The following is a 13481-nucleotide window of genomic DNA, read 5'->3' on the forward strand; positions in this document are numbered from 1 at the left end:
CCCTAGTTATATAGGTTTTGTGCTTGACAAATTAAACGCTAGTTTTACTCCGCATTTTTAAGCCATAATCGTAAACGTTATAAACCGCCTATTCAATCCCCTAGGCGGCACCAGTGTCCTTTCACCTACACAATTATGCATATATGTGCAATTACATATCTGTGTGTGTGCAATTGCACATCTAAATGTAGTTACATATGTGTGCCCAATTTTCATTTTATATATGATCTTTTTTTACTTGATTTTTCCATGGTAAATAATAGCTGGGTTAATCTTGTTGTTGGGCTTTATAGTCACGCATGGAAAAACACACAAAAAGAACACTAGAAGCTAGCAATGGGGATCGGGTCTTGGCTAAGAGCATCTCCAGTCGCGTTCCCTAAACCGTCCTCCAAAGCTATTTGGGGCGCGCCGGACAAAAAAACCATTCCAGCCGCGTCCCCCAAAGCCGAATTTTGTCTGACGTGGCCCGATACGGTGTCCGGCGCCCCGAGCCCGTCCCCGTCCCACAGGGGACGCACCGGGCACGCCGGACACAACGAAACGCGAGGAAAAGCGGCGCAGGCCCGACGCGTCAGCTGCACAGGGAAAATTCATCTCCCACTCCCGCCAAATCCCGCCCCTCCCGCCACATCGCGCCTATCCCGCCGCGCATTTCTGACCTCCCAACATATATCCCGCCGCCGATTCATTTCTTCTATCCCGCCGATTTGTTTCTCGCTCCCGCCGTCCACCCGCCGCCGCACCCATTCCATGGCGCCGCCGACAGCCCCCAAAGAGATGGCCAAGAAAGCGGCGAAGAACCCGCCGGGCAATGGGACGAAAGGGGCGAAAGCGCCGTTCGTAAAGCCGCGGAAGGCGGGCCGAAGAAGAAGCCGGAAGGATGGACCGATGATCGATGGCAGCAAGATTGTCTGCGCCGGAAGATGGCGACGGCGGAGCGGAAAGGTCGGAGGGCGGCGGAGCAGGAGAAGAAGGATCTGGCGGCGCGCCAGCACCAGCACATAATGACCGGGTGTATCGCCGCCACCAACGCGAGCCCATGTAGTACGTCCGGGTCGGTGTACGTTCCGGGAGTGATCTCTCCGTCGACATCCGCCTTCTACAACGATGGCCCCTCCGTCACTCCCGGGTGCGTGATGCCTAACTTGTCGCCCCACTACTAGGATGCGCTGCCGCATGACGGCTTCAACCCCAACAACCTCTACTGTGGTGACCTTACATACCACTGCATGTTGTAGTATGCCAGTCGTTGATATAGCATTCACGAAGTACCAATCCGCAAATATTACATCCCTCAGAGTAGTACAACAGAACATAGCTGATCCATAACTCATTCATTTATTATTACAAACCATATGTACATATCATCACGGAGTTCCTCCTGGGTCCAGAGTGGAATACTCATGGGTTCCAGGTGAACCCGACTTAGCTTACAATATAATAGTCTTAGCAGGTCATACATTTATTCTACTCGAGCAGCGAAGTATTGGAGTGTTCACACTGCTCGGTTACTACTACGTCTCCACGATCCTAGACTTGTTCTCCTTCGGAACCGTTCCCGACTCCGTAGACTATAAGATAGTCTACTCCTTCTATACCTCCGGGGAGATCTGGCTCTTCATAGCAGATTCCATCTCCTCCTTCTTGGTCGTTGATACGTCTCAAACGTAACTATAATATCTTATGTTCCATGCTAGTTTTATGACAATACCTACATGTTTTATATACACTTTATATCATTATTATGCATTTTCTGGCACTAACCTATTAACAAGAAGCCGAAGCGCCAGTTCCTGTTTTCTACTGTTTTTGGTTTCAGAAATCCTACACAGGAAATATTCTCGGAATTGGACGAAACAAAAGCCCACGGTCTTATTTTCCACGGAGCCTTCCAGAAGTCCGAAGAGGAGACGAAGAGGAGCCGAGGTGGCCCCACACCACCTGGCGGCGCGGCCAAGAGGGGTGGCGCGCCGCCCTATGGGTTTGGCCCCTCGAGCGCCTCCCGACTCTGCCCCTTCGCCTATATAATCTCTCCGTCGCGAAAACCCTATAACCGAGAGCCACGATACGAGAAAAGTTCCAGAGACGCCGCCTCCGCCAATCCCATCTCGGGGGATTCAGGAGATCGCCTCCGGCACCCTGTCGGAGAGGGGAATCATCACCCGGAGGACTCTACATCACCATGATCGCCTCCGGACTGATGCATGAGTAGTTCATCCTTGGACTATGGGTCCATAGCAGTATCTAGATGGTTGTCTTCTCCTCTTGTGCTATCATGTTTAGATCTTGTGAGCTGCCTATCATGATCAAGATCATCTATTTGTAATGCTACATGTTGTGTTTGTTGGGATCCGATGAATATGGAATACTATGTCAAGTTGATTATTGATCTATCATATATGTGTTGTTTATGATCTTGCATGCTTTCCGTTGCTAGTAGAGGCTCTGGCCAAGTTGATAATTGTAACTCCAAGAGGGAGTATTTATGCTCGATAGTGGGTTCATGCCTCCATTGAATCTGGGACAGTGACAGAAAATTCTAAGGTTATGGATGTGTTGTTGCCACTAGGGATAAAACAACGATGCTTTGTCTAAGGATATTTGTATTGTTTATATTACGCACAGTACTTAATGCAATTGTCTATTGTTTGCAACTTAATACTGGAAGGGGTGCGGATGCTAACCCGAAGGTGGACTTTTTAGGCATAGATGCATGCTGGATAGCGGTCTATGTTCTTTGTCGTAATGCCCTAAGTAAATCTCATATTAGTCATCATGATATGTATGTGCATTGTTATGCCCTCGCTATTTGTCAATTGCCCAACTGTAATTTGTTCACCCAACATGCTATTTATCTTATTGGAGAGACACCACTAGTGAATTGTGGACCCCGATCCATTCTTTTACATCTGAAATACAACCTACTGCAATCATTATTCTCTACTGTTCTTTGCAAACAAACATCATTCTCCACACCATACGTTTAATCCTTTGTTTACAGCAAGCCGGTGAGATTGACAACCTCACTGTTAAGTTGGGGCAAAGTATTTTGATTGTGTTGTGCAGGTTCCACGTTGGCGCCGGAATCCCTGGTGTTGCGCCGCACTACACTCCTCCACCAACAACCTTCACGTGGCCTTCATCTCCTACTGGTTCGATAACCTTGGTTTCTCTCTGAGGGAAAACTTACTGCTGTGTGCATCACACCTTCCTCTTGGGGTTCCCAACGGACGTGTGCATCATGCACCATCAGTCGTCGGTGTCCTTCTCAAGACGATTCAGGCAATCTAAGCAGGGGATTTAAGTGTGGTATGAGTACGAGCGTACTCAACAAGTTCATATTAGGAAAGAGGTGTTTAATGCACTAGCTATGATACTAGACCAGAAAGTCTAATACCAATGCATGTTTTAATAACCATTTCTTCAAAATATTGCTTTTACTAAGAAGAACTATGTCCGTCAGCCTTCACCGGTTTACTAGAACTTCATGGAGTTCCTTTCCGGCAGCGTTCGCAGTTCCAAAACCCAGAACAGGGAGTGATAGGTCACGATTAATTACACTCTGCAGAGGTGTGTTGCTTTACCCATAAGAGATCTTAACCATGGTGCCAACCGGGCAGCTTTCCCGTCCACACTTCCTTTGGTGTGAGGCCCGGTATAAGGTCTTAGCCAATTATACTCCTCCGCTACCTCGCACACCTACCCTTTGTTGCATTCCCCGACCCTGGGTCCACGCCGGTGCATTTATACCAATAAAGGAAAGCCCCCGACCACGACGACAATTTAGGGATATCTACCATAAATTCCTTCGTCGGTAGATGCAACCCATCATAGACCACATTACCGTGGGGACTTAGGGCTCCCCAACCACTCCGCTTGTCCTTAACTGGATCAAGTGACTACGGTAAGCGCATACGTTGATGTACAAGAGGTGGAAGTACAACTGACTACTCCGTCCCACTCCAGATCTTATGGTTAACACGAGTTTTACGGCACAAGAATCACAGGACGACATTTGTTGTTTAATCCTAGATGAATATAAACCCATTGCAATGGAACCTCCACCATGTCAACACATTCCATGGTTCCATTGCCAACCACATAGTCATATTCATAGTTATGAAAATAGTAATTTTGCTTTTCATGCAAGGATGGTAAGTATAGTACTTTGCAAGTAATTTGGTAAAAATACTCAAATGATATGAGCAAGCGATGAACTTGCCTGAAGACTGCAAAGTGTTGCAGTTCGATGGTGTGGACTGACCCTTGTCCTCTGTTCCTGAAAGATAGCATCATTGTCCGATAAGGGCAATGGTTAAAGAAGCATTTATGCATGATTCAGCTTTTAGGGTTTGTTCCCCCCTTCCCGATGCTTTATTATTTCATGTAAGAGGTGTTTACTAAGAATAATTTAGGGATACTCTGCGTAAGGTAAAATACTACCTTGAAATGTTGCCAAGGTGTTTTTAAAGTCCAAAAGGTGTCATGGACTTATTTTTATCATTAAAAATATAAGGGTTAATTTTTATGAGTAAAATATTAATTTCTTGCATTTAAATATGACTCATCTTTAATTGTCCCAAAAAATCATGTTCATATTTTATTATGATAGAGAATTTTATTCTGAGTGGTTTACATTTTTTTAGAGTTCTTATCCATTTTCTATCTTTATTCAAAGTTTCTATTTTTCACAAAATTGTGAAATGACAGTTTTGCCCCTGGGCCCACCTATCAGTGCAGCCCAACGGGTTGGGCTAGACCCACTCGGGTCCAACCGACCCGTGCAGTCGCTCACTCCACTTCCTCTCCCCCGCGTCATCTCGAACCCTAACCCTACGCTCTCTGGCTACCTTCTGTCGCCGCCGCCGTCGTTGAATTGTTCCGGCCGACTCCGGCCATCCCTGGAGATGAGATCGGTCGCAAACTGACCGCCTCACGATGGCGCATCTGATGATCCGAGTCGATCTGGGGTTCGTCGTCGCCACCGCTCGCCCCCAACCTCTCTGCTACACGGCCCACACAGATCCGCCGTTGATCCGTTGCTCACCGGCACCCCTGGTCATTGTGGAGCTTGTCGTGGCCTCTCCGTGGTGGTGTTGGGCATTGCAGCGTTGCCATGGCGTGGCTTGGCCTGGCCTGGCGCCATCGTGCGCCCGGCGTGTGCCGCCGTGGCCGCCATGGCCGCGACGGCTGTCTGCTCGCCTAGGTATGTGCTCCACCCTCTCTCTCTCTCTCTCTCTCTCTCTCTCTCTCTCTCTCGTCTGTTCTTCCTCCTCCCCCATCACTGGATGCCTTGGCATCCATGGTGCTATGTTGTTGTTGAGTGTTGCTGCTGCTACTGTGCGCTGCTATTGCTCCTGTGACCATGCATGTGCTGTCGCTCTGCTTATGCTGATGCTCTCTCCATGCCCTAGCCTGTGCTACTACACCCTTCTTGTTGTGCATGGTTCTGTGCAATTCCTAGATGCTACTGGCTTGCTTATGCTTGTATATCTTGTCTGCAGCTAATCATATGCTTGTGTTCATGCTGTTATTACTGTTGTGGCACTCATGCCTTTGCTCATGAGCATGTTGTGATGCTCATGGCTTGCCATGTTACTCCAGCAGCTGTTGCTGCTACTGGATGGTCCTGTGTATTCTCCATTCTTGTCCCTGGCTTGATTACTTGAAGTAATCCTTGCTTATGCAAGGGCCAGTGCCACTTGTGTGATGCTCATTGAGCTCTAGTTCATGGTAAAGCTCTACTAGGCTTGACTGGTATCTGGCTATATCATTTCCTTCCTGATGTGCTTCTGGATACAATTATAAGATTGTTTATATGATTTTCTGTGATGCAATTGTTGCTTAACTGTGGCTATTTCATTAACTGGTCCATGCATTGAAAGCTCTGATGGTCATGTGATCATCAGCTGCTTGTCGGTTGCTTGTTGGTTGCTTGCTAACCTACTGTTTGTGCCTGTCTGGTGCTTATCCTTGTGACTGTGTAGCACCATATCTTGTGCTGGTGCATGCTTTTGCTTGATCAAGTATCTGCTGATGCTTGTAGTGATCCTCTCGATCATTTGCAAGTGTCTATACCACTGGTTGCTTGTGTATTTCAATTATCTGTCTAGTTTGGCTTGATCAAGTGGATAAATGGGATGAACTGTGATACATTGATGATTCTTTTATTTGATTGTATTGAGCTAGAGGGATGCCAACCATTTGTTGGGGACCCTAGCTCCCTTTGAACCCTTCTGGGTAATGATATGCTATTTGGCTTGATGGTTTTGTGGTTGGGGTGGCCCTAGCAGTAGTTACTTGCTATTCTAGGGTAGCTCCCCTCTCTGTGGCTTGTTGTGGCCTGGTGAATGCTTGATGGTGATCCTATTTGATCACCAGAAGCTTTTGATGTTGAAAATACTTGCAGAAAACATATATCTCTGCATAACTGATGGTTTTAAATGGACTAGAGTAGTCTGGGTGTATCTAGGTAAAAGTCTGGGATGGTTTTCTTTCTATTTCCATTTGGAAATATGCTACCACTTGTCTGGTTGGCATAACCATGGTCATAGGCTTTGATTGATCCCTGATCTTTGCCATTTCCACCAGGTTACTCTTGGTCTATGACCAAGTGATGATCAATACTGGTTTATTCCACCCTTTTGTGCGTCTGTGTATTCATGGTTGTGCAAATAGTGAACAAAACCATCTGGTTTGTTCATGATAATGGTATACCTCACTCTAGCTCCTAGAAAATGGTGTTGGTGTAGAGGTTTTGCTTCTGGATGGTTTATGTGCTTGCCCTGCTCCTCCGGGCTAGCTGGTGCTTGATCTACTCCATGATTTGTTGCTCAACAGGCAGCAGTTCTTGGTGGAACTGTTTATGGATGGTTTTGCTGGCTATGTGTTCTTCCTGTTCTTGTGTTCTTACCCTGGTGATGATCCTGTCAATGAGAATCCAGGGTTTGCTGGTGAAAAGATTTTATACTATCTCCCTCATCACTTCCTTGGTCGACAGCAGTGCTCTTCCTGGGTTCCTCTCCCCTGAACTGAGTGTGATGTGAGACATGCAGCTGACCTTGTGAGTTGCATGTGTGTGTGTGACTTGGAACTTGGGCTTTGGCATGCTCAGCTCGGCAGAGTTGAGATTATCCTCTCATTTTCTCATTTCTACACTAACCTGCCAAGTGGCTTTGCCACTTGGCCTAACTCTTATTTATCTTTGTTGTTTTTCTTTCCAGGGATAGATGAGATGATCAAGAATCTCTCCTTCAAGAGATTGATCAAGAACTACAAGATTAAGATTTAGTGTAGTGAAGCAAGTTTTTATTCTTTGTAATTTTCCTTTTCTAATTTTCCATTTATTCAATTTCTGTAATGTATTGTAATATTCATAATCCAATTGGAATATTGTAAATGACAATGTATATTGTGTGGTAATCAATAAAGCTCAAAGTTTTCTCCAATGAGCTTTATTTGCAATTTCTATTGTTTCAAATTCTTATTTATTCAATTGTTTATTGCATTATCCAAATTTGGATTATAATATTCTTGTTTAATGTTTGAATTTTGAAATTCAAACACAACATGTTACAATTCAATCATACAACTTAAGTTGAAATGGAATTTGTTCTACTCTCTTCTCGAAAACCCTAATTGAGTTAATTGAGGTCCAAGTTTATCTCACTCTCGAAACCCTAACCCTATATGGTGTCGAGAGAGAAACTTGTCCCCCTTCGATGTAGTTTTTCTTTAAAAGCGCGAAATTTCCCTAGATTTTACGATGCAATGCACATCCCTTTCTAAATTCTACCCCTCGATCATCTTTAAACCTGAGATATTACATCTACTCCCCGGCGTACGAGCAAGCGTCTCAGCGCGAGCCAGTACCCGGTCCGGACGGCGCCCCATTCGCTGGCCGCAGGGGGCCGCTCGAATTCGACGGCGCCGGTGCTGAGGAGGAGGAGGACAGGGGTGAGGACGAGGAGGGGGTGGAGGACAACGACGAGGACGAAGAGGGCGGCGGGGAAGAGGACGAAGAGGGTGTCGGTGACGATGATCTCGTGGAGGTAGACGCGGATGGCGTGAGGCCTAGGAAGAAGAAGAAGAAGATGGTGTCGGGCACACGAGGCCCCAAGTGGACGGTTTTGGAGGATCTATGTCCGTGCGAGTCGTGAGCGCAGGTGAGCCATGACTCCATCATCGGCGCCGACCAAAAATACGGGAAGTATTGGGCGAGGATCAAGGCCGAGTTCGATGAGCACAAGCTCATCAACATCGACTACAACAAAGTGACAATGAAGAGGAGCCAAAAGGCAATGTCGACACGATGGGCCATCATCCAGGAGTCGATGAACTCCTTCCCATGGGTACCATCACGACTTAGTGACCAGAGGCGACAGCGGCGCCAACGTCTTGCAACTGGTACGACTCTTTCTTACATAATTTGTAGCGCCTACATTGTGTTCGATGAAATGATTCCGCTTCTTTTGGTTAGTTTGATAGGGCCATGGAGGTTTACCGGAGGAACTCGGATGGGCATAAGTCGTTCGTGCTGACGCATTGCTATAGCAAGCTCAAAACGAACCACAAATGGCAGTTGACGTGCATGTCGTTGTCCAAGGGGAAGGACGCCATTGATTTGGACGCGCCGCTGGCAACGTCGGCAGGGCGTCCTACTGGCAACAAGGCTGCCAAGGCCGCCTTGGCCGACGCTGTGATGTCTGAGAAGACGCAGACGTCGATCACGAAATGCCTCGCCAACGTCTCCTCGACCTTTCTCTCCCGCGACAAAAAGGCCGATGAAAGGTGGGCGGAGCTGCTCAAGAAGCAAGAGGAGAAGTTGGAGCTCAAGAAACGCAGGGACGACATGTCCCTGCTGAAAGCGTCGACATAGGGAATGTCACCCCGGACGCGGACGGCGCACAACTTCTTCAAAGGCCAGATCCTCGACGATATCGAAGCCAAAATGGCGGCGGCCCAGGCAGCGGCAGCAACCGCGGAGCAAGAGCCGGCAGACGCGTCTTCTACTGCTACACCTGTGTCGGCCTCTGCCTCTGCGTCGGCGATGGAGCAGATGGAGCATGCACAGCACCGGGCAGATCGCGACGAGGTGATCGTGATCGACGGGCCTACGTCGACTTAGGATACGTCGCCGTCGGCCAACCCTTCTTCTAATTTAGCATGCACCACCGGTGAGTAATATGATCGCGCGCTCAGTACTTTGATCGCCGCTACTCTGAACGCGACGATTCGGCAGGAACGATCTTTTTTGAATGCAAACTATTTGAATTTCTGATTGAGGGCGACGTTTGGGGACGCGTCTGGGGAGCGACATCCCCAAACGCGCCACGAACAAAACACGTCCCCTAAACGCTCGATCCGGCGCTCTTTGGGAATAATTTGGAGGACGCGAGTGGAGATGGTCTAACTAGCGATGCGACAAGCCGTTACGTCCTGACGAGATAGGATGAGCGACATCAATAAGTCTAAGTCGCGCATGACTGAATTGTAGATGGCATCGATCGACCCAAAACTAGGAAAAATCTCGGTCAATCCAGTGGTAGACGCATGACGAGAGTATGAGCTTAATTGGTACGTCAGTACACGGATCCATGTCTTGTGGAAGCTAGTAAGGGCATGGCCAATGCACAGCCCTAGGGGTGTTGCCTCGCAGCTTTATCTTGGTTCGGGTGGTCCAAATTAGGTTCGGATGAGGAGGCAGCCTCTTCATCAGGAGGCAACCTCTTCAGCCATAAAGTGGAAAATGTGAGAGAGAAAGAGAAAAACCAAATCAGCTTTTGAGAGAAAGATATATTAATGGGACCATAACATGGCATGCATATGTCAAAAGTTTTATCCAATCCTAGTTGGACAGCTAAGGACGTGGGCCATGGTACAGGAGCGTTTTCTCTCGTCTCGCCAATTACTTCGCCCCTCTTAGGGCATCTTCAGCGGCGCGACGCATTTTAGCGTCCGCGCGCGTCCGTTTGTGTCGATCTTTTTGGTCGAAATCGACCGCGCGTCCGTTTGCGTCGATCTTTTTGGTCGAAATCGACCGCGCGTCCGTTTGCGTCGGGGGTGGCTCCAGCGGCACGACGCATTTTTTAGGACGAATCCTTTTTTTTTAACATGAAACATAGTTTACATACTTAAAAAATAAACCTAAAACGCCTACTGCTCCTCGCCGCTGTGCTGCTTCTCGTCGCTGTCGAGCACGATGAGGTCCGGTACGATCCAAGGCCAGTTGGCATCCGGGGGAGCGTACGCCGGGCGCGCTGCCGGTGCTCGAGGTTGAGGAGGCTGCGGCTGTGGCGGCGGTGGAGGGGCCCAGTACTGCGGCTGTGGCGGCGGTTGATACGTCTCCAACGTATCGATAATTTCTTATGTTCCATGCCACATTATTGATGTTATCTACATGTTTTATGCACACTTTATGTCATATTCGTGCATTTTCTGGAACTAACCTATTAACAAGATGCCGAAGTGCCGATTCTTTGTTTCTGCTGTTTTTGGTTTCAGAAATCCTAGTAACGAAATATTCTCGGAATTGGACGAAATCAACGCCCAGGGTCCTATTTTGCCACGAAGCTTCCAGAAGACCGAAGAGGAGACGAAGTGGGGCCACGAGGTGACCACACCCTAGGGGGCGCGGCCCCCCCTGGCCGCGCGGCCCTGTGGTGTGGGCCCCTCGTGCCGCCTCCTGACCTGCCCTTCCGCCTACTTAAAGCCTCCGTCGCGAAACCCCCAGTACCGAGAGCCACGATACGGAAAACCTTCCAGAGACGCCGCCGCCGCCAATCCCATCTCGGGGGATTCAGGAGATCGCCTTCGGCACCCTGCTGCCGGAGAGGGGAATCATCTCCCGGAGGACTCTACGCCGCCATGGTCGCCTCCGGAGTGATGTGTGAGTAGTCTACCCCTGGACTATGGGTCCATAGCAGTAGCTAGATGGTTGTCTTCTCCCCATTGTGCTTCATTGTCGGATCTTGTGAGCTGCCTAACATGATCAAGATCATCTATCTGTAATTCTATATGTTGCGTTTGTTGGGATCCGATGAATAGAGAATACTTGTTATGTTGATTATCAAAGTTATGTCTATGTGTTGTTTATGATCTTGCATGCTCTCCGTTACTAGTAGATGCTCTGGCCAAGTAGATGCTTGTAACTCCAAGAGGGAGTATTTATGCTCGATAGTGGGTTCATGTCTCCGTGAATCTGGGGAAGTGACAGAAATCTCTAAGATTATGGATGTGCTGTTGCCACTAGGGATAAAACATTGGTGCTATGTTCAAGGACGTAGTCACTGATTACATTACGCGCAATACTTAATGCAATTGTCTGTTGTTAGCAACTTAATACTGGAGGGGGTTCGGATGATAACCTGAAGGTGGACTTTTTAGGCATAGATGCATGCTGGATAGCGGTCTATGTACTTTGTCGTAATGCCCAATTAAATCTCACTATACTCATCATAATATGTATGTGCATGGTCATGCCCTCTTTATTTGTCAATTGCCCAACTGTAATTTGTTCACCCAACATGCTGTTTATCTTATGGGAGAGACACCTCTAGTGAACTGTGGACCCCGGTCCAATTCTCTATCTTGAAATACAATCTCTTGCAATACTTGTTCTCTTGTTTCTGCAAACAATCATCTTCCACACAATACGGTTAATCCTTTGTTACAGCAAGCCGGTGAGATTGACAACCTCACTGTTTCGTTGGGGCAAAGTACTTTGGTTGTGTTGTGCAGGTTCCACGTTGGCGCCGGAATCCCTGGTGTTGCGCCGCACTACATCCCGTCGCCATCAACCTTCAACGTGCTTCTTGACTCCTACTGGTTCGATTAAACCTTGGTTTCTTACTGAGGGAAACTTGCCGCTGTGCGCATCACACCTTCCTCTTGGGGTTCCCAACGGACGTGTCAACCACACGCATCAAGCAAATTTCTGGCGCCGTTGCCGGGGAGATCAAGACACGCTGCGAGGGGAGTCTCCACTTCCCAATCTCTTTACTTTGTTTTTGTCTTGCTTAGTTTTATTTACTACTTTGTTTGCTGCACTAAATCAAAATACAAAAAAATTAGTTGCTAGTTTTACTTTATTTGCTATCTTGTTTGCTATATCAAAAACACAAAAAAATTAGTTACTTGCATTTACTTTATCTAGTTTGCTTTATTTACTATTGCTAAAATGGCTACCCCTGAAAATACTAAGTTGTGTGACTTCACAACCACAAATAATAATGATTTCTTATGCACACCTATTGCTCCACCTGCTACTACAGCAGAATTCTTTGAAATTAAACCTGCTTTACTAAATCTTGTTATGCGAGAGCAATTTTCTGGTGTTAGTTCTGATGATGCTGCTGCCCATCTTAATAACTTTGTTGAACTATGTGAAATGTAAAAATATAAAGATGTAGATGGTGACATTATAAAATTAAAATTGTTCCCTTTCTCATTAAGAGGAAGAGCTAAAGATTGGTTGCTATCTCTGCCTAAGAATAGTATTGATTCATGGACTAAATGCAAGGATGCTTTTATTGGTAGATATTATCCCCCTGCTAAAATTATATCTTTGAGGAGTAGCATAATGAATTTTAAACAATTAGATACTGAGCATGTTGCACAAGCATGGGAAAGAATGAAATCTCTAGTTAAAAATTGCCCAACCCATGGACTGACTACTTGGATGATCATCCAAACCTTCTATGCAGGACTAAATTTTTCTTCGCGGAATTTATTGGATTCAGCTGCTGGAGGTACCTTTATGTCCATCACTCTTGGTGAAGCAACAAAGCTTCTTGATAATATGATGATCAACTACTCTGAATGGCACACGGAAAGAGCTCCACAAGGTAAGAAGGTAAATTCTGTCGAAGAAACCTCTTCCTTGAGTGATAAGATTGATGCTATTATGTCTATGCTTGTGAATGATAGGACTAATATTGATCCTAATAATGTTCCATTAGCTTCATTGGTTGCACAAGAAGAACATGTTGATGTAAACTTCATTAAAAATAATAATTTCAACAACAATGCTTACCGGAACAATTCTAGTAACAACTATAGGCCATATCCTTATAATAATGGCAACGGCTATGGTAGTTCTTATGGGAATTCTTACAACAATAATAGGAACACACCCCCTGGACTTGAAGCCATGCTTAAAGAATTTATTAGTACACAAACTGCTTTTAACAAATCTGTTGAAGAAAAGCTTGGAAAAATTGATATACTTGCTTCTAAAGTCGATAGTCTTGCCTCTGATGTTGATCTTTTGAAATCGAAAGTTATGCCTAGTAGGGATATTGAAAATAAAATTATTACTACAGCAAATGCCATCCAAGTTAGAATTAATGAGAATATAAGATTGATGGCTGAACTACGTGCTAGGTGGGATATAGAAGAAAATGAAAAATAGCTAAAGAGAAGAATGTAGCTAAAGTTTGGACTATTACCACCACTAGTAATGCTAATGCTACACATGT

The sequence above is a fragment of the Lolium perenne genome, chromosome 5 (genome assembly GCF_019359855.2).
Source record: "Lolium perenne isolate Kyuss_39 chromosome 5, Kyuss_2.0, whole genome shotgun sequence".
In the NCBI taxonomy this organism is placed as follows: Eukaryota; Viridiplantae; Streptophyta; class Magnoliopsida; order Poales; family Poaceae; genus Lolium; species Lolium perenne.